The sequence below is a fragment of the Arvicola amphibius genome, chromosome 1 (genome assembly GCF_903992535.2).
Source record: "Arvicola amphibius chromosome 1, mArvAmp1.2, whole genome shotgun sequence".
Taxonomy (NCBI): Eukaryota; Metazoa; Chordata; class Mammalia; order Rodentia; family Cricetidae; genus Arvicola; species Arvicola amphibius.
Window position 1 is genome coordinate 83,783,965 of NC_052047.1, and position 23,105 is coordinate 83,807,069.

Below are 23,105 nucleotides of genomic sequence, written 5' to 3' on the forward strand. Positions count from 1 at the left end.
CTTTCTTTCTTTCTTTCTTTCTTTCTTTCTTTCTTTCTTTCCATCTCCAGCAAATTCATTTTTAAATGAATGTCTTGGGGGTGGCAGGCAGGGCACAGAAGTATAGATTAGAAAATAAATACAAACATAAGATGTTTTACTAATCATTTTATAACCACAAACTCATACAGAGGATGATGCCCTGTACAAAACACAACAGATTCAAAATGAGTTGTTCCCTTAGCAAGGCTGAAGTTTCAGTCTCTGGTTGTGGAGAGATGGCTCAGCCGGTAAAGGCAAGGCTCACAGCCAGAAAGCAAAGACGCTGTCCTTGTTTTTGGATGGACCCCTGAGTGTTTGGACAGTCCATGCTTTCCAGCAGATTTGAACAGAAGAATGGCTACCCGACTTCAGCAGAAGCAGGTGAGTGTTTGGTTTCATATGCCACATAATTGCTGAAGTTCTGCCCTACAATACAGAGTCAGGTAGGGTTGTACTTCTCGTCAAACTCCTTCTTGAAATAGACTGCAGTATCTTTTTCTATAGTAGTGCACACCACTGAGTCTTATTACTGAAGGAAAACATTGGAAAATAAGTGTCTTTACTGACCATGTATGGATTTCTTTCTTAGCATCATTGCCTAAAATTCAGCTCAACAGCAATGTAGCATTTATACTGTATTAAGAATTAGCACTTAGAGATAATTTCAGGTATGCAGAATAGATGTACGTCATCTGTGAATACATATCACATCATAAAATGGACTTGATCATGTGCAGAATTTGGTATCCATGAGGATTCTAGTACCTACCCTTAGTATAGAGAAGCAACTACATATTATTGTCGTCATTAGTTTAATATCATCGCGCCTCAAATGGAGACCGGACTTGTGTTTTTGTATGACATCATGGAATGCAATGGCTGTTTTCAGATGAGCAAATGCATGAGGCACCACTGAAATTAGAATTAAACCACTAAAGCTTTATTTGCCCCTTACCTCCTGTCTGATTTCAGATGAGTTGGTCTATGCCTCTGTTTCTTTTTTTTTTTTTTTTTTTTTTTTTTTTTTTTTGGTTTTTTCGAGACAGGGTTTCCCTGTAGTTTCTAGAGCCTGTCCTGGAACTAGCTCTTGTAGACCATGCTGGCCTCGAACTCAGAGATCCGCCTGCCTCTGCCTCCCGAGTGCTGGGATTACAGGCGTGCGCCACCACCGCCCGGCTATGCCTCTGTTTCTTATCTGAAGAATAAGACATCTGTTTTACAGAATAGTGCTGAAAATTCAATTCTTTCATAAAGTACCCCAAACAGCTTCTATAGAACATAGCAAGCATCCATTCAATGTTAGATACTTGAGTGATTGAGAAATGACGGACTTTATGGAAAGTTAGAGAGAATTCTAGCTGTTCTTGTCATTCCTAGAACTGTGATTATAACACAAATCATGTGAAATGCTGGAGAAATCACTGTATCTTCTTAAGCTATATTATTTGTTTTTCTTAGATGTGTTGTTCCAAATGAATCTTATACCTATACCATTTTATATTTTTAATATTCTAGATTTTTAAAAACCAAGTAAGATCAATCTAGAAAAGATGTTTGTACATTTCATGTTTCTTTTACATACTAACTACTCCCAACCTCTGTTTATGTTGTTTGTAAGATGGTACTTAACAGTGGCAATTAATGGTTTACTCTTGCTATCTGTGTTTAACGGTGAGAGATAGAGAGGCAGGTAGGTAGATAGGTAGGTAGGTAGATAGGCAGGCAGAGAGACAGTAGAAGTAAACAAAAACTTGATGCTGAATTTCTTGAGTGTTTGCTTCTTAAACTTTCGAAGGGTATTTATCTTACATAATTTAACAAATCAACTTTTTCATTTAATCAACTTAATATGAGTCTGAAAGAGGTTTACACAGTGACCAAAAGGTTTCCAGCACAAATGACTTTAATAATTGCAAATGATTTTTGTTGCTCTGTGGCGCCATCTTCTGGTCAGTGGTGTATTACAGATAATGTAAGCTTTTTCCATGAATTTGTAGTTAGGCTCTGTAAAGATCATGTACTCCCTGTAAAAATATAGCTAGAAATCTGTAGCCCAAATAATACCAGAGGAACAGCTCATTCCAGAAACAAATAATCAGGGTCACTTCAAATAATGAAGAAATGAATTCCTGTCTGAATATGATTATTTGGTATATATTGCAGAATCGTTTTAATCATTCAACATCTTTTTGTATAAGGATGTTCTTGCTAACAGTATGAAAAAATACACACATAAGCACACATGTGCACATTTTATAGTGTGTACGAACTTAAAGATATATATATATCAATACCTCTTTGTTTTTTAAAAATTAATACAAGGAAATCTTTGCTCCTGTCCTTTTCCCCAGCATCAGCTACATTATTATCTCTACATGAACATTGTTCTTTCAGATCAAGATGAACCCCTAGCTGTAACATTGTAGTCCAGTCTTCACTCCTAGCTGTAACATTGTCGCCCTGTCTTCACGCCTAGCTGCTACATTGTCACACTGTCTTCACTGTTCTTACAGTCACTTCCTCTTCTGTTTGGATGCTCCCATGACCACAGCCCACTCAGGGAAAACCCACCTGCGCAGTGTCCTTCATCCTTTCAGATTTCTATCTTTGGGGAGAGATGACTCAGCGGTTGAGAGCACCGGCTGCTCTTCCAGAGGATCCAAGTTTAATTCTCAACACCCTCATGCTAATTATAATGTTATGCATGAATGTTGATTTTTCCCAATGTGATACATAGTATTACAATTAGCCCCCCCATATACATAGTTTTGCACCCATGAATTAAGATAATCTTGAATGGAAAATGGCTACTATCCTCTAAGTAATACAGTATAGAAACTGTCAAGAGTACTTAAAAAAAGAGTACTTACAGATGTTGAGTATTGTCTACTATCAGAATATGGTCCAGGAATAGAGTCATGTCATGTGAGGAGAGTTCTAAGAGTTTGTGAGAAAATTCTGTAGTAGGAGGCTGTTTGTTTCTGGGCCACTCCAGACCTGAATAATCACACAGAAACTATATTAGTTACAACACTGTTTAGCCAAAAGCTTATGCATATTTCTAGCTAACCCTTACTTCTTAAATTAATCATTTATATTAATCTAAGCTTGTATTTTACCCATAAGGTTCTCTGACATCTGTCTCCTTCAGCAGCTATGTGGTGTTTCCCTGACTCCACCTACTCTCTCTCTGTATCTCTGTTTAGATTTCCTGCCTGACAATATTATGCTCTGCCATAGGCCCAAATAAGCTTCTTTATTAATCAATGACAATAAAACATATTCACAGCAGACAGAGGGGAATCCCACACCAAAACCCCTAGAAACAAGACAAAAATCTTACGACCTGCGTGTGGCTTGTTAGTGTGCATTTTACTTATGTGACTCCTCTTAACACTCAGAGTACAAATTCTTTGATTGCTGAAAGAAGTTGGTTATTGCGTGAGACTTTAGACTACCTCAATTGTTGACTCCATTCTCCTAGGTCCCACCAACCAACTAGAGTGGTAAGCAGCCTACTGATTATTTAAGTATAAAGCAGGATGTGCATATGATATACATAAATACCACAGAATTTATAAACCATAATACTCATAAATTTTACTGTTTTCAAGAGCGTGCCAGTAGATAGCAAGAAACAGTTGTTTGACTCCATATTATTTTCTTGAATTATACAGACTCCCACCCATCCCCATCATTGTGGTACATCTTTATGCAATTTAGTTTGCTTTTTGCAACTCAGCAATGGAATCATTTTAGGTAAATTTTACCTATATCCATAGTTATTACCCTGCAGCAATCTACTTGGTGTTTTTAACATAGGGTGTCAAAATGCACCAGTCCTGTTGATTTAGAGTGCCTTGCACAACCCTGTTGATTTGGAGTGCCTTGAAATTTCCTGCTTCATGGAAAAGTCTGCCTGATACTATGGGCCTGTAGGCTGAAGATGGATGCCTGCAATGATACAGAAGAACTTTGGGTGACTGTCCAGGCATCAAGATGTCTCTGTCAATTCTAGAATTTCAGAAGTTGCTTACAATGCACTTCCTGTTTACTTAAGTAATATTATATCCTTCTGGGGTCTTTGATGGAGTTGAGGAACATATAGTTTTAGCTGCACTTTTCCTTAGTTATGATAAAAGATAAATTATATATAAAACTTTAGATTCACAAATATAGGATAGATGATAGAGTATTTTCCTTGATTTGCCAAATGTAAATGAACTTAATATTATAGCTATAATTCTTGCTTGATAACTGTTTTGTTGTATGTAATCTTGCTATGTTAAAGTTAAAACCTTCCTTTTTATTTAGACAGAAAAGGGGGAGATGATGTGGGATTCCTCTCTGTATCCTGTGACTATGTTTTATTACTATTGGTTAATAAGGAATCTTCTTTGGGCCTATGGCAGCACAGAATAGAGCAAGGCAGGAATTCCAAGCAGAGATAGAGGAAAAAAGAAGGCAAAGTCAGGGAGATGCCATGTAGCTGTCTGAAGGAGACAGATGCCAAATGGAATTTTACCAGTAGGCCACAGCCACGTGCCAATATACAGATTAAAGAAATGGGTTAATTTAAGATGTAAGAGTTACTTAATAAGAAGTCAAAGCTATTCACCAATTAATGTTTTAATTAATGTAATTTCTGTGTAAGAAAGTTGGGTCTTGGCAGCCGAGAAATGAGCGAGCAGCCTTCATCTATATGTACCCCATATTTAATTGGATTATTTAAGCTTTTTTGATATCTAGTTTCTTGAGTTCTCTATATATTTTGGAGATAAGTCCTCTGTTGGATGTGGAGTTGGCAAAAATCTTTTCCCATTCTGTAGGTTGTTATTTTTTCTGAATGACATTGTCCTTTGCCCTACAATTTCATGAAGTCCCACTTGTTAATTATTGACCTTGGTGTTTTATTCAGGAAGTCTTCTCCTGTGCCAGTGAATTTAAGGCTATCCCCCACTTTCTCTTCTGTCAGGTTCAGTGTATCTGATTTGATGCTGATACCTTTGATCCATTTGGAGTTGAATTTTGTGCAGGATAAGTATGGATCTATTTGTGTTCTTCCACCTGTAGACATTCAGTTTGACCCACACTATTTGTTGAAAATGCTGTTTTTTTATCCAGTGTATATTTCTTGCCTTTATTAAAAATCAGTTGTCTATAGGTGTGTGTATTTATATCTGGGTCTTCAATTCAATTCCATTGACCAGTGTGTCTGTTTTTATGCCAGTGCCATGCTGTTTTTATTACTATTTCTCTGTAGTACAATTTGAAGTCAGGGATTGTGGTACTTCCAGTTGTTTTTACCATTGAGGATTGTTTTAGCTGTCTTGGGGTTGTGTGTGTGCATGCACGCACGTGTGTGTATTTCCATATAAAGCTGAAAAGTGTCCTTTCCATATTTGTGAATAATTGTGTTGGAATTTTGATGCAAATTATATTAAATCTGTTGATTGCTTTTGATAACATATCCATTTTTACTATATTAATCCTACTGATCCATGAGCATGAGAGCTTTTTCCACTTTCTGATATCTTCTTCAACTTCTCTCTTCAATGCCTTCAAGTTTTTTTTTTTTTGTTTTGTTTTGTTTTGTTTTGTTTTTCGAGACAGGGTTTCTCTGCAGCTGCCTTCAAGTTTTTATCATACAAGTCTTGTGATTGCTTGGTTAGATTCACCCCGGGATATTTGATATATTTTGAGACTATTGCTTCCCTGATTTCTTTCTCAGTCTGTTTGCCATTTGTATAGAGGAGGGCTACTGATTTTTGTGAGTTAATCCAGCTCTTTGCTGAAAGCGTTTATAGACGTAGGAGTTTCCCAGTGGGATTTTTGGGTCTCTTATGCATATCATCATATCATCTGCAAATAGGATAATTTGACTTTTTCTTTACCAATTTGTATCTCCTTGATCTCCTTCAGCTGTCATATTGCTCCAGCTAGAACTTCTTTTATGTACGGATGAAATGTTCTGTAACTGTTAGTTCCATTTGGTTCTTAATGTCTGTTAAGTCTCTTATTAATCTGTTTAGTTTAGGTCTGGATGGCCTGTCTGTTAGTGAAGCCTCCTGCTATGAGTATGTGATTTAAGCTGTGGTTGTGTTTCTTTTGTGAGGTCAGGTGTCCTCGGGTTTGGCACATAGATGTCCTCTTGGTGGATTTTCCTTTGATGAGTATGTAATGTCCTTCCGAATCTCTTCTGATTAGATTTGCTTTGAAGTGTATTTTATCAGATATTAAAATGGCTACAACAGTTTGTTTCTTAGGTCCGTTTGCTTGGAATATCTTTTCCCATTTTTTTTTTATCCTGAGGTGATGTCTACCCTTGATGTTGAGATGTTCTCAGATGTGGCAGAAGGATGGATCCTGTTTTCCCATCCATTTTCTAAGTCTGTGTCTTTTTATTGGGGCACTGAGACCATTGATATTGAGAGTTATCAATGAGTAGTGTTGACTCCTGTTAGTTTATTGTTGTAGCATGGGTTTTTTTTTTACCTACTGCTTTTCCATTTACTGGTCTAATATTACTTATTATTTATGTTTTCTTGAATGTAGTTAACCTCTATAGGTTAAAGTTTTTCTTCTAGCACCTTCTATAGGGCAGATAGATACTGCTTCAATTTGGTTTTTATTGTGTAATGTCTTATCTTTCTCATCTATTGTGACTAAAAGTATTGCTGGATTTAGTAGTCTTGGCTGGCATCTGTGGGCTGGCGTCTGTAGAACATCTGTCCATTCCTTTCTGGCTTTTAGAGTCTCCATTGAGTAGTTGGGTGTAATTATAATTGGTATGCCTTTACATAGTACTTGGTCTTTTTCCCTTGCAGATTTTAACATTCTTTCTTTGTTCTGTACATTTATTATTTTGATGTCTGTGTTGAGGGTAATCCCAGAAACTGCACTTATTTAAATTGCACAGCTCGTTAAGTTTTTAAAGAGTTATTTATGATGTATATAGTGTTCTGCCTGCATGTATGCCTGCTGGCCAGAAGAGGGCACCAGATCTCATTATAGATAGTTTTGAGTCACCACATGGTTGCTGGGAATTGAACTCAGGACCTCTGGAAGAGCAGCCAGTGCTCTTGATTGCTGAGTCATCTCTCCAACTCAAGCTCATTAAGTTTCAATGTATTTGTGCACCTCTAATTTTATCACTCCATTGGAGAGTCCCAAAATTTTAATAAGCATTTGTGAATGTTTCCAGTGTGGCATCTCATCACATAAGATGAACTTCCTAACAGTTAACAAGAAGTGTTTACACTGGGCCTATCCATGCCTCTTTTGTGGATTTAGTGAACCCTATAGGTAGGAAATTTAAGACCATTGCAGTGTTCGACTTTCTTAATTCCCCAGCAATGAATGCCTGTGGACTGGGAATGGATGGTCCTATTCGTGTGGGGTAGGAGTAGTGGAAAGGCTCCGGTGTGCTCAGCGTGGCCCTCACGGTGTTACAGGTGTGCTCAGGGTGTCCGTCACGGTGTTAGAGGTGTGCTCAGGGTGGCCATCACGATGTTATAGGTGTGATCAGAGTGGCCTCACAGTGTTACCGGTGTGCTCAGGGTGGCCATCACGGTGTTACAGGTGTGCTCAGAGTGGCCTTCACGGTGTTACAGGTGTGCTCAGGGTGGCCGTCACAGTGATACAGGTGTGCTCAGGGTGGCCGTCACAGTGTTACAGGTGTGCTCAGGGTGGCCGTCACAGTGATACAGGTGTGCTCAGGGTGGCCGTCACGGTGTTACAGGTGTGCTCAGGGTGGCCGTCACGGTGTTACAGGTGTGCTCAGGGTGGCCGTCACGGTGTTACAGGTGTGCTCAGGGTGGCCCTCTTAGTGTTGAGCAGATGAAAGCTCTAGGGTAGAGCAGAAGATAAAATGCCTGGCATGAGCAAGCTTTGGCCAAAGAAAGAAGATCAAAAAAACCCCAGGCAGCAAGGTGATTAGACCCCAGAGTATCAGTGCCCATGACCAATCTGTTTGTAGCCTGAAGGTTGGAGTACAGAATTCATTCCTATGGGATCATGTGGGAAGCAAATTCACCAAAACAGTAGGGAAATTCGAGAAGAAAGCCTTTTTTTTTTTCAAACTGGAGTTTAAAAACCTACAGAAGAAACTGTTTCCGTGAGAATGTCTCTCTTTCACAAATACAGAAGCTTCTAGCAAAGAGCCCTGAAAACACACAGCAGGCACGAGCATCAGCCTCTAAATCCTGACTCCCGCTGTACAGCTCAAAGACTGTTTGAATTCACAGTCATTAGAAGGCTGTCTCCAGTCAGAGGCGAGACTTTGGTTTTTCATTTCAATTTCCAGGATGTCTGAAGCATGTCTGAAGCATTCGGGCATTCATTTGAATTGCATTAACATTCAAGAGGGATGTGTCTGAAGGCCTTCAGGGTCTGAAATTATGCCTGTGTTTTGGAACGGAGAAGCTTCAGTGTAAATATCTCAACCCTGAATTTCCTAGGGTAACAATCACTAACGGCAACCCACCACATGTGGTACAGATGTCAGCCCCATACCGGCCGTTGAATTTAAATCACAATTTCTAATGTCTTTGGCTCGCACATGGGAAATAACACTGCCAAGACCGTAAATTCCTGTTTATACCATTGTGTATCTTGGTAAAGGCTATACAAGGGCCTTTGTCCTGTGTGAGGAAAACACGCCTTTCCTGTCGCATCAGACATATATAAAGGGCTGTCTGTTCACTTTGTGCCATCCCCTTCATTCCTCTCCCATGCCCACTTTCATGACCGTGCAGTCAGTGGGGCTGTTCATCTTGGAATGTCTAGTGGCCAGCAAGACTTTGTCCCCTCAGCAACACTGGTATCTATGGGGAAATTCTGGAAGTAAAGAACTCTGTTTGGAGTTCATGGAGGGAGATAACATTCGGGCATTCATTTGAATTGCATTAACATTCAAGAGGGATGTGTCTTATATACATATATATATACATAACATTTATGTATATCTATCGCAGGGATAAAATCCCCACAAGAAATCTCTACATCATCTGGGCTCTCTGAAGAAAGAGTTGCAGGAAGCCGGATTAATGGATGGTAGACTGGGAGCATACTTAGGAAGTTAGACACATAGTCCTGCTCTGGAGAACTCTCAACACCTTTGCTGGAGCTATTTCCATCATCTCCCTTCTGAGATATTTGCTTACACGCTATTGTTCTCCCTCTCTGTCTCTCTCTGTGTGTCTCTCTCCATCTCTGCCTCTCTGTCTCTCTGTGTGTGTCTCTCTGTGTGTCTCTATCTCTCTCTGCCTCTGTCTCTCTCTCTGTCTGGGTGTGTGTCTCTCTCTCTCTTCCTGGGAGGATAAAAAGTTATTGCAGGAACCCTTACATAAGCACCTAGTTTCACACACACACACACACACACACACACACACACACACAGAGAGAGAGAGAGAGAGAGAGAGAGAGAGAGAGAGAGAGAAGTATTACTCGTCAATCTTTTAAAAAAGCCTCATGTAGTATGAACTTTCATAACTATTTTTAAAATGATAAGCTAAAGAGAGGTTTGCCTAAGGCAAATCTGATACGCGGCAGAGCTGGATTTTAAATCCAGGTCATTTCCTCCTTCCTTGGGGCCTTTTTCCAGCTTCCTGGTCTCTGTGGACCCTCCAAGTTAAACACATAAAGTTAGAATTTCAGTGCTCTGATCCACACATGAGAGAGAACATGTGGCATTTGTCTTTCTGAGCCTGAGTTATATCACTATATATTCCTATTCCATATGTTTTTCTGCAAACTTCATCATTTTATTTTCTTTACAGTTGAATAACATTCATTTGTGTGCATTGCCACATGTTCCTTGTCCATTCATTGGTTGATGGACATTGATGCTGCTTCCATATTCTTTCTATATGAACAGAACAGCAAGTAATATGGATGTGCAGAAATCTCTGTGATATGGTGTAGATTCCTTTGGGTTCAAAGGAGTGGTGTATCTGGCTCATATGGTAGTTATAGAGGTATATTATTTGTGTTTTAATAATTAAAGTTTGTCTGAAGATCAGTGCAAAGCAGCCACACTAGTCAGCCACAGAGACCAGGCAGTGGTGGCACACACCTTTAATCCCAGTAGCCACACTAGTTAGCCATAGAGTCTGGGCCGTGGTGGTGCACACCTCTAATTCCAGCACTGGAGAAGAATATAAGGTAGGATGAGACAGGAAACCAATCTCTGTCAGTCTGAAGATTTCAAAGAGGTAAGAGCTCTTTAGCGACTTGGCTGTTTTTGCTTTTCTGATCTTCAGGTTGAACCCCAATAACTGTCCTCTGGGTTTTTTTATTTGTGCTACAGTTGGTGTCCAATGTGCGGCCCAAACCCACAACCCTGAGATTAGGAGTCTCATGCTCTACCACTTGAGCTAGCTGAGCATTGTAGCATGAATAATAAAGCCTAGAGATATTGGGGTTCAGTCTGAAGATCAGAAAAGCAGAACAGCCAAGTCCCTAGAGAGCTCTTACCACTTTGAAACCTTCAGACTGAAAAAGAGCTAATTCCTGTCTCATCCCACCTTATATTCCTCTCTAGTGCTGCGATTAGAGGCATGAGACATGCACCACCACTGCACAGCATCTATGGCTGACTAGTGTGGCTGCTGGGATTAAGGGTGTGTGCCACCATTGCTGGACCTGTATGGCTGACTAGTGTGGCTGCTTTGCACTGATCTTCAGGCAAATTTCATTTATTAAAACATGAATAATGTACCACTATATTTCTCCTTTTTTGTCTAAAATAAAAAGGAAGGTTATAATTAATATAAGAAAACTATGTACAATAAGTACAATACAATTGCTATATACAATATATACAGGCAATAAATACATCAACAGTGTCTACTCTGTTTGCATCTGACAAATTCAGGAGAAAATTCTCCATTATCTGTCCTATCTTGGTGAGTCCAAAGTCTTGTACCTAATTTACTTTCTATCATAACTTGTTTTCTGAGTCTGGTAAACAAGGAAAACTATAACTATCTGGTTTTTAACGCCCTCAGAGATCCAAGAAGGATATAATATTAACTGGATTATCAGGGAGTGCAAGCAAGCAACTTCCCATAAATGTAAGAAATGACAGAAACAGCTGGCTGTCTAAACAGTCACCCAAAGTTCCTCTGAAATGGTGGGGCATACATCTTCGTCTTACAGGCCTAGCCCATCTGATAGACTTTTCTATGAAGCATGGTCTTTGAAGGACTGCTCTACCTTGTCTGGGCAAGGTTTGGCAGTCACTTTCTTTTGTGTCCTGCTTGTTCCATTAGTTCAGCATACTGTCAGCAGTTGAGGCAAGGGCACTTTTTTACCCAGTGGCTTCCTTTTGTCACAAAGAAAGAAAACCCCACGTGGAGTTTCTTCGGTTTCTATCATCTTCTCTGAAGTGGACTAGTGCTGCCAGGAGCAGACATGTCACACTGTATTAAAAAAGAAAAAAGAACCTATGTTATTAAGACATCTTAAATGCTATATTCTATAGATTTCTGAAGTGTTTGATGATGACCTATCTACTTAAAATATATCTCTATTTGACCTTGAAAACATATCTAATGTGACTGCAAGTTTAAATATAATTTCCTTATTATCCTAAACAGTTGGTAATAATAACTTTCAAGGACTAGAAATTTACATTACATTGTTAAATGAGTTCTTTAGGAACAATACTTTGAGCAAGGTTAGAAATGTATGTATGGTATGTTTTAACAAAATTAATCTCAAATTTGTATCAATATATAACATTTGTATACAATATACAAAAGTCCAATCCAATGCAAAACATTTAAAACTAATAGTTGCTTTCCAAAAGTGGATTCAATAATCTACCTTTTTAATCTTGTCATATCTACAACCTCCCTTTTTGCTTTTTAGAGTAGATTCAATAATCTACCCTTTTATCCTATCATATCTATATCTCCCTTTTTTCTTTTCAAAACAAGGACCTGGAATCTAATTTCCTTTGTTTTGTTTTTCTGACCATTACCAGTAACAGCTTGTAACCAATTCCCCTAAATAATGATAAATATCTATAACCCATTGAATGACCAAAAACCATTCACTCCACCTCTTAGGAATATGGGTGTCGTATTCTTAAATTTACTTACTGCTGTTGGAGGGCGATGGTATCTTTAAAGGATCTTGAAAAGAAAAATTTTGTTTAATTGTCAAGTTCTGGGGGAGGTAGCTATATTATTTTTTTTGTCCAGTCTCTGAGTAATGGGAAAGTGTTTCAAGTCCTGGCTAGAGCAGTGTGTTAGTCTGGATCATCTCAGCTAGCCACCTTGAAATTGTTCTGAGAAGCTTGTAGTCCAAAGCCAATCTTTAGGTGGTGTTTTCAGCTTAGTGGTGTTATAATTCTGGAGGAATCGATGTTGTGGGCCCCATACTCCTTTTGGAGACTTTAAAGATTGCTTTGCTGTTAGATGTGTTCATGGTTCACTGCAGAAAGCTGATAGAGACTCAAACCCAAAATCATGTACAGAAAGGTAGGTGAAACCTTTTTCTAGAATTAGTTAGTTCTCTATATGACCAATGATTCCTTTGGGTATATGCCCAGGAACAGTATAACTGGCTCATAGGCAGTTTTACTTTTAGTGTTTTTTTTGAGGCACTTCAAGACTTATTTCCATAATGGCTTCACAGTTAACACACTCACTAAAAATGAATAAGGGCTTCCTCCCTCCTACCCCCTTTCCTTCTGACATGGGTGAAATGGAATTTCAAAGTAGTCTCTGTTTCCCTAATGGTCAAGGATATTGAGCACTTTAAAAACGTTTGTTAATCAGTTGTATTTCTCCTTCTGAGAATGCTATATTCAGTTGTATAGGCCATTTTTGATTGGGGTTTTTGTTTTCTTGATATTTAACTTTTTATGATTTTATTAGTTCTTTGAAAGTTTCCTACAATGACGTGTTTTGATCATATTCTCTTACCCTCCCCCGATTCTTTCCAGATCCACTCCCACTTCCCATATCCACTCAAAACACATCAAGACCAATTTGTGATTCCCAAATGTTCTTGGATGTGTGGTCTTCCTCTGGAGAGTGGTCGACTGACTAGGTATTGACACTCAGAGAAACTGTCCCTCCCTCTCCCAGGAGCTAAAAATTGACAGTACCTCCATGGCCAGGAGTGAGATTTTATGCCCAACTTTCATCTCCATGCTGGGACGTGGTCCAGCTTGGGCTTGAAAAGGTATTGTGCAAGCTGCCATAACTGCTGTAAGTTCATATTAGCAGCTGCCCTGCTGTGTCCAGAGGACACTGTTTTCTTGGACACACCTACCATTGCTGCCCTGCTGTGTCCAGAGGACACTGTTTTCTGAGACACACCTACCATTGCTGTTTCTTATATTCTTTCTGTGTCCTCTTCCACAATGAACCCTGAGCCTAGGAAAAAGGGGGTGTTGCACATACATTTTGTTTAAGCCTGAGAACTCTGCAGCCTCTCATTTTCTGCACCTTGACCAGTTGTGGGTCTCTGTGCTAATCACTGTATACCACAAATACGAACTTTCCAGCTAAGAGTTGAGAGACGTGTTGCTCTGAAGAGGGGGTGCTGGGAGGAATGCAGGTGGGGTACACATGTCCCTCAGGCAGGTTGCAAGGGTTGTATATTTTTTCTTTGTATATTCTAGACACTAATCCGCTATCAGATGTGTCGCTGGCACGGATTTCCCCCTGCCCGTGAGGTGCATCATCACTGAACTGTTTCTGTACAGTGGCCTGGTAATGTCGTGGGGGCTCATTTGTCTATTAGGAATCTTACTTCCTGAGTGACCACAGTCCCACTCAGGCAGTCTTTACTGATGATAGGCGCTGACGTCTACTCCCCGAATTTTCCTTTCACAGTTTCAGACTATGTGTAGATCTGTGATCTACTTGGAGCTGATTTTTTGTACAGAGTGGGAGACAAGGATCCAGTGCACTCTTCTATGTGTAGATGTCAGGTTTTCCTAACACTGTTGAAAACACTGCCCTTTTCTTCAATGTTTACGTCTGGTAGGTAACTTCAGTATCCACCCTCATTGTACATTTATCTCCATAGTATTTTGCATTTGAATATGTGCTCAGGTAGGCAATAGAAAGTTGTAACAGGAGTTGGGTATGGTGGTATGTACTTTTTTATTTTTGAGGCGGGGTTTCTCTGTGTAGCTTTGGAGCCTGTCCTGGCTAGTGGTCCAGAGTTCTTTAAGAAAGCAGGCTGACAAAACCACGAGGAGCCAGCCAGCAAGCAGCAGCCCTCCGTGGCCTCTACATCAGCTCCTGCCTCCAGGTTCCTGCCTTGTTTGAGTTCCTACCCTGACTTCCTTTGATGATGAACAACGACGTGGAAGTGTGAGCCGAATAAACTCTTCTATCCCAAGTTGCTTTTGGTCATCACAGCACAGTAACCCTAACCAGACAGAAGTTGTTCCCAAGCATTGTGGTGTGTCGCTGTGACAGACATGAGTATGCTGTTTCGGGAGGAATGCAGAAGGCCGTTGGAACTTTGGGTGAGAAAAGCCGTTGGATGTTCAAAGCGCGGTGGGAACACCGTGAGAGCATGGAAGAAAAGAACATTGGGAAAAATGCAAACGAGGGAGGCCTGGCTTGTCATGTTCCCGAGGGAAATTTGAGAGTTACTTAAAGACTATCATGGCCATTGCATATTTGCCATTTTGAAGCAAGAGTCTGTAGTCCTGGGCAGCAGGAACTGAGGAGTCAGCCATAGTAACAAGAGACTGGCATCACTGATGTGAAATCTTGGCTTCATGGGTACAATTTGTGCTGGTCAGCTGGCGCTGAGAAATTAGTGGTGATGAAGAAGAAATTAACACTTTGAGGTGAAATCTTCTGGGAGGCGTTTCCTCACGCACATCCTCGCAATGTTGTAAAGGTGGCCAGCCTTGGCAGTCAAACTTGGAAGTGTAGCATTCACCCCGGTGGTACTGGCTTTGAAGGTATGAAAGAGTCATGGGAGCAGCTGAAGCTTGGACACACCCGGGGCCAGGAAGGCCATTGGTGAATATCAGCCACACTAGCAGTTTTCAAGATTCAATCCCAGGATTAAAGGGATCATGAAAAGAGCCCAGGAAAGGCTATTAGTGAAAGCTCAGCCCAGTTGGAGCAGAAGACCCCCGCATTTTGGAGATGTCTGATGTGGGATGTCTCTCTGTATGCTGTGAATATGTTTTATTATCATTGGTTAATAAAGACATTGATTTGGCCAGTTGTCAGGCAGAATAGAGTCAGACGGGAAATTTAGACGGAGATACAGGGAGAAAAAAGGGCAGAGTCGCCGGGCGGCGGTGGCGCACGCCTTTAATCCCAGCACTCGGGAGGCAGAGGCAGGCGGATCTCTGAGTTTGAGGCCAGCCTGGTCTACAAGAGCTAGTTCCAGGACAGGCTCTAGAAACTACAGGGAAACCCTGCCTCGAAAAACCAAAATCAAAAAAAAAAAAAAAAAAAAAAGGGCAGAGTCAGGGAGACGCCAGCAGCTGCTGGAGAAGCAAGATATGAGGTAACAAACCACGAGCCTCATGGTAAAATATAGAGTAATAGAAGTGGATTAATTTAAGTTGTAGGAGCTAGTTAATAATAAGTCTGAGCTAATAGGCCAAACAGTTTGTAATTAATATTAAGCCTTAGAATGCTTATTCGGGAAGTGGTGGGCCAGAGAGAAACCTCTAGGTACCATGCCAGTGCCATGGGATGACTGCCTAGAACAGCGCAGCAGTAGAGTGGAGCCAGCCAGAGCCTAGAAGACGAGCTGTGTGTGCTGCAGAGGACAGCTGAATAAGTGACCCAAGCCCCTTGGAGGAGCCCAGATGTTGAGTGAATCCCAGACATTAGACACTGAGTTATTTTCACTGCTGGAGTTTTGGTTTGGTTTTGTTCATATTGTAACTGTGCTCTGTGTCTTCCCTCTTGAAGCAGGAAAGTATTTATTTTTGATTTGGCAGGAGCCCACAGTTGAGATTTTAAAAATATATTTAAAATTTTTTAAATATTTATTTTTTAAGACTCTTTATTCTTGACAACTTTATACACATGTACAATGTGCTTAATCTTGTTCACCCTCCACCCTCTCCTCCCTCCTCCCATCGCCCTTCCCAATACATTCTCTTTCCTTCCTTCCTTTCTACTTTTATGTTCTTCCCTCAAAAACAAAAACAAAAAACAAAACAAAAACAAAAAACACTACATAACCCAATTAATAGATATTAAACTTAAAAAGATTTTGGAGTTCTGCCGAGACTTTGGCTTTTTTAAAGAGACTAAATAGTTTGTAAAAAGGCAACATTTAAAGTCTTTGAATTTGTAAGACTATGGGACTTATGTTTGAAAAATGTTTTGTATTGTGTTGTTTATATTAATGTGTGATCTTGAGAGGAAAGACTGTGGCTTAGCAGTGGTGTTTGTGTGTCAGGAGACAGGGAGTCAACTGTGCTGGCCGGTGTTGTGTCAGCTTGACACACGCTACAGTCATCTGAGGGGAGGGAGCCTCAGTTGAGAAAATTCCTCCAGAATGGGCTGTAAGCAGAAAAGTCCGTAAGGCGTTTTCTTACTTAGTGATTGATGTGGAGGGCCCAGCCCATTGTGGGTGGGTGGGGACACTCCTAGTCTGGTGGTCTTGGGTTCTACAAGAATTCAGGTTGAGCAAGTCATAAGGTTAACTGTGAATTTTTAACATACACAGCATAGAGTGAACACTCCCGTCCTAAAACAGAAGAAGGCATGGCAAAGCTTCATCATACCAAAGTAATTCCAAATGCCTTCAGTTGGGACTTGTAATCAGCTGGACTCCCAAAAGCTTAGCTAGCCCCCCCCCCCCCCCCCCGTAGCTCTGCTGCCTTCGGCACTCCTGGGCTGTCTTGGTTCTGTGCTTTCTGCTCCACTTGGCACATATCCCACGGTCCTGGCATCACCAATATATCACCAATATATCACCATTGCCATTAGGGCTTCACCATCACAGTTGTCCACAGTGGCCTCTCAGGACCTCCGCTCAGGAATTCCCACCCTGCCACACACTGGCCTCATCTGCTCTGTCCCTCAGTATTGCACCTTCCATGCCCTCGAAACCAGTGCTACATGGATGGCATCGCCGATTCCGTTGCCAGCTCAAGAGGTAGTCAGCCGTTTCGGATGCCAGCTGTGCTAGCTTCTGTGCACTCACCATGATGGGACTCTTCTCTATCGTCTTCAATAGAACACCAGGTTTAAAATGACACAATCTCTGTAGTAGTTACACCTGCTTTCTTGTCTGGGCTGTCTCTGGCAAATCCTTAAGCTTGCCCACATACTTTTTCTCAAATAAATTGATCCATTCATTATCTTTACATTCAGTTCACTCAAGTTCCCAAGATGCAGGCAGAATAAAGCCAGATTCGGACCAGACTCTCACAAACAGCCCCTGACACAGTTTCTGATCACATCCCTGCTGTCCCCAGCAACCTCATGGGCTATGTCTCCACTGCCTGTATCTTTCTCTGCATCATTCTCTTCTAGGCTCCACTTAGGTGGCTCATTAATCTTTGTTTATCATGTTCAGTGGCTTTCCTAGCCCAAGATTCCCTTCCACATTCTTCCTACAAAATAGTCTGGAGGCGTGGAAGCCACACGCTTAGGTTTGTTACAGCAATGACTTGCTTCTCGATTTCTGTTTGTTTTCTGGTGGCTGTGATAAGATACACCAACAAAAGCGACTTGGAGGAGAAAGACTATTTCAGCTCACAGTTCCAGGTTACAGCTCCTCATTTTGGAAAGTCATGGAGGCAGGAGGCTGAGACAGCTGGACATGTTGTATCCATACTTAATAAACAGACATCAGCTGGGTAGCCATGGTGGTGCCTGCCCTTAATGCCAGAACTCAGGAGGAAGAAGCAGGTGGATATCTTGAGTTTGAGGCCAACCTGGTCTACAGAGAGAATTCCAGAAGTCAGGGCTACACAGAGAAACCTTGTTTAGGAAAACCATAGATAGATAGATAGATAGATAGATAGATAGATAGATAGATAGATAGATAGATGATAGATAGATGATAGATAGACAGATAGATAGATGATAGATAGATAGATAGATAGATAGATGATAGATAGACAGATGATAGATAGAAAGATGATAGATAGAAAGATGATAGATAGATAGATAATAAATAGATAGATGAATAGATAGATAGATGATAGATGATAGCTAGCTAGCTAGCTAGATGATAGATAGATAGATGATAGATAGATAGATGATAGATAGATAGATAGATAGATAGATAGATAGATAGATAGATAGATAACAAAGAAGCTTGCATGGTGCTCCGTAAGCTCTCTTTATTCAGTTCAGAGCTCAGCCCTCGAAATGGTGCCATCCACTATCAGTGGATCTTTCCACTTCATTCCAATTTTAAATTCTCCCTCACAAGCATGCTACACACACACACACACACACACACACACACACACAGAGTTTATTTATGCATGATTGCAATCATGAATTCTATGTGAGAGAAGACTGACAAATGCCCTCCGCAGCAGCTTCTCTGCCCATCTACAGCCACAGTCTTTTTGTTATTGTTTTGTTTTTGAAGTCAGGGTTTCTCTACATAACAGTCCTGGCTGTTTCGGAACTTGATTTGTAGACCAGGTTGGCCTCTAACTCACGAAGATCCGCCTGCCTTTGTCTCCTGAGTGCTGGGATTAAAGGTGTGCACCACCACTGCCCAGACCATCAATTTTTTTTAAAGTGGAAAGAAAGAGTTATAACTATTCCACTTGCAAAGACTATCATGGCACTGTCTGTATTCCGTGAATTCTCACTTTCTCAGAGACAATGCCCTATTTTGGAGAGTGTTTATTTCCTTTTTCAGGCTCGCCGATTCTTTTCTTTACAACGTCTAAACTTGTATTTACTTTATGCTGTGACATTTTTATTTTAGGATTCCCTACAAGATCTTAATATGTCTCCTCATTGTGTTGAATATTAGTTAAAGATGTGTTACATTTGTTTATGCTGTGGAACATTTTTTTTGATGATGCAAAGATGTGCAACATTCTTTTATGCTGCATTTGTTTAACTCTGAAACTGTGATTCTTTGCCTGTCTAAAACTCCTGATGGCTCTAATAAAGAGCTGAACGGCCAATAGCAAGGCAGAGAAAGTATAGGTGGGTTTGACAGGCAGAGAGAATAAATAGGAGGAGAAATCTGGAGAAAAAAGATCAAGGAGCGAGAAAAAAAAGGGGGCCAACTACCGAGCCACAAAGCCAGACACAGAATAAGAAGAAAAGAAAAGACAAACAGAAATAGGAAAAGGTAAAATCCCAGAGTCAAAAGGGAGATAGGATAATTTAAATTGAGAAAAGTTCCCTAGAAACAAGCCAAGCTAAGACTGGATGTTGGACTTAAATTTCACACTACCAAGGGCCAAATGTTCTATTATTTTTTAAATTGTTATACTTTATTCTGTCAATAATTTACTCACAGATTATCTTAATCCTTTCTAGTTTTTTTTTTTTTTTTTTTTTTTTTTTTTAAGGCATATCTGGAGTAGACTTGTAAGTCTAGTTTAACCCTGCCGCTAAGGTCTGACCTACCTGGGATCTGCTGAAATCCTCATACAGGTAGCAAGGATTGTCAGTTCCGGATGATGGAGAGCTGAGGGCTGTTAGCCTTGTGGGAGCTTTGGGCTCTGTTGGGCTCACTGTGTTTACACAACTGTTCTTCCAATGCTCGTCATTCAGACTCAAGTTGGTTGTCAGCCAACCTCGCACCTGGGCAGACTTCTGGATCTTTCTCTGTCTAAACTCCATCTTGTTTATGACCATGATCCCCACCTTCACCAGGAGACCACTAGGCTTCTCTGGGCTTTCTTTTCCAATCAATTCCAGAAATTGCTTCAGGAAGAAAACAAGAGCAACCATATGTAGTCTATCCTGCATTAGACTTTTCTGCTGGACTTTAATGTACCACATTGCCTGTTTTCTCAATGTCTGAAAAATGGATGTGGCAGGCTGTAATGACTTTTTAAGGGCCACAAATTTATGATTAAGTATTACTTCTTTGAAAATATGTATTGGATTTGTATTTAGTATGTGTGTATACACATCATGGCGCATGTATGTTGTAGTCATGTCTTGCATCTGTATATAGTGTGTGCACACATAATCATGGCACATGTGTGTGGTACTCATGACTTGCATCAGTATATAGTGTGCACACACATATATCATGGCACATGTGTGTGGTAGTCATGTCTTGCATTTGTATACAGTGTGTGCACACATACATCATGGCACATGTGTGTGGTAGTCATGTCTTGCATCTGTATATAGTGTGTGCACACATACATCATGGCACATGTGTGTGGTAGTCATGTCTTGTGTCTGTATATAGTGTGTGCAAACATACATCATGACACGTGTGTGTGGTAGTCATGTCTTGCGTCTGTATATAGTGTGTGTACACATACATCATGGCACATGTGTGGTAGTCAGAAAAGAACTCAAGGTCGTCGGGTCTCTCGTTCCACCATGTGGGGATCCACCTCAGGCTGCCAGGCTCCTCAGTGTGTGCTTTACTATCTGAGCCACCTCTCCAGCCCTTACAAACAAATCTTCCTTCAGAGACCAGATCATCATATATTCCACATTTTAGCTTAGAAAAAAATGGGACTAGTATATCCCACAATGCACTAGACCTGTAATTTTTAGCTAGGTACTCATAGCAGCTGAGCTTGTAGTAAACACAGCAGAGACTCTTCAGAGACAATCGCACTCCAAATCCTCTCCTCGGGTCCCTGTCATCTCTCTTAGATCAAAACTTTTTCCCCCAGAAAGTCTAAAATATATATTTTTTTAAATTACCAGACTTACAGGAAGGAAACATGTCTCCAGTGCTGATAGAGTCAGCAGATGGTGGAGACTCTGAGGCAGACAGGAGAGCCATCTGGTAGGTCTTTCCGCGCAGTTGCCGACAACATAGAGATGCTGGGGCAGCACAACCTTCAAGTGGGTTAACTCCTCCTTCTCTGTCAGATGAGAGCACCCCCCCCCCCCCCCGCTTTGCTGGACTTGTGAGATGAGCACCTACCTTTGCTGGACTTAGATTCACCTCGCAGAGGCTGCCACTGCCTCTTGTACACGCACTTCACAAGCATTGTGAATGCGTAAGCCTTGTGATTCATCTGCATCCAGAGACTGTGCCTTTCAAGTGACTGAGTGCTTTGGAAGAGTTGTGTGCGTGCACACAAGACAGAGGCAGGGGGCAGGGGGCTGATGGGTGGGAGAGACAGAGACAGAGAGATAGAGAACTCTTCCACTGCGCCAATACTCCGTGCTTTCCAGAATGTGACAGAAGCAACCATGAAAACCATGCTAGTGGCCATGTGAGACTGGTAGGGGCAACACTCAGTATTTCAGTCTGAACAAATAGCTTCTCAATTGCAGCATTTATTCCACTGACTGAACCATACTGAAGGTTTAAATTATATCTTTTTTTTCCATATGGAACCACAGCCTATATTAGACAGTTTATATCTATGAGGAAAGTTATAGCTTCAAGAACACATGGCCTAATAATAAGTGTGTGAAAATCAGCCTGATAGAAGCCACATGCTTACTGCAATCTTATCCATTGTTCAATCTAAATTAAATGCCATATCCTATGAGAAGTTGTGATGGAAAGTTCTATAAATCAACTAAGCTAGGCTGTGGTACTGGACGTTTTAATCAAACACCAACCCAGATGTTGCTGTAGGTATTTTGTAGTTGTGGTTCACATATTAAGACTTTAAATTTACCCTGATAATGCCAGGAGAGACCTCATCAAATTCAGAGCAAAAACTGAAGTTGCTGGTGAAATTTTGCTCCAGGCCCGCAGCATTAACTCCTGCCTGAGTTTCCACCCTTCTTTCCCTTCCTTCTCCTTTCACTCCGACTTGCCAGACTCCACACTGCATAAGCCAATTTCCTAAAATAAGCCTATGTACACACATACACACACACACACACACAGAGAGACACACACACACACACACAGGCATACATAGACATACACACACACAGAAACACAGACACACAGAGAGAGACACACACAGGCACACACAGACATAAACAGACACACAGAGACAAACAGGCACACACAGACACACAGGCACACACAGACACACACAGATTCACAGAAACACACAGAGACACACACAGAGACACACAGACACACAGAGACACACAGGCACACAGAAAGACATACATAGACACACACAGGCACACGCAGACATACACAGACACACAGAGAGAGACACAGAGACGTGCACACAGGCATACACAGACATACACAGAAATACACAGACACATAGAGAGACACACCTACAGGCACACACAGACATACGCAAACACACAGACACAAAGAGAGAGACACACACAGACACACACACACAGGCACACACAGAGACACACACAGACACAGAGAGAGACGCACACACAGACACATACGCGTGCACGGGGGAAGACTGTTTTTTTGGCAGACTGCAAGAGAACCCTTTGCTGACACCTCATCGAGGGTGATTTCCCATCCCCAGCTCATCCCTTACCACGCACTACTTCTGTTTTCATGATTTCATGTCTTCTATCCTCAAATATTTACGATTCTATTTTGAACATACCCACACTTGTTAAGGACGGACTTAGTGTAATTAAGAGATTTAAAAGTAAGAACTACGTTTGTCTCTGTCAATAGTCACGAGGGCGAGTGGTCCAGAATAACAGGGTGGCTTTGCTCCAGAAAGCCAGAAAGTGAGACAGGGTCCATATAGTTGTCCTGTCACCCCTACAAGTGTGGCTTGCACCTGATGATGGTTGCATGCTTGTCTCTAGATGTTCAAGGGAGGCGGATTCTAAAGTCCTGTACGTGCACATCACCGAGCTACCGCCAGGTCTCCATAACTTGTCTTTCAGCTCATGTGCTAACATGACCGGAGAGCTCATTGAAAAGCTCAGATGTTGCTTCACTTCCTACCAACAGTGCAGCAATTGTTTATCTTCCCACTGTGAGCTTCGCCAGCCTCTCTGCACTGTGCCTTAATGCATGTGAGCTCTGGCTCTGTTCGCCTC

General features: G+C 41.1%; 1 long non-coding RNA gene across 3 annotated transcripts in view; it reads left to right on the forward strand.

Moving 5' to 3' along the window:
• LOC119821215 overlaps positions 1–23,105 on the forward strand; it is a 48,144-nt gene that overhangs the window by 10,949 nt on the left and 14,090 nt on the right. The gene's annotated exons all lie outside the window — the stretch shown is intronic.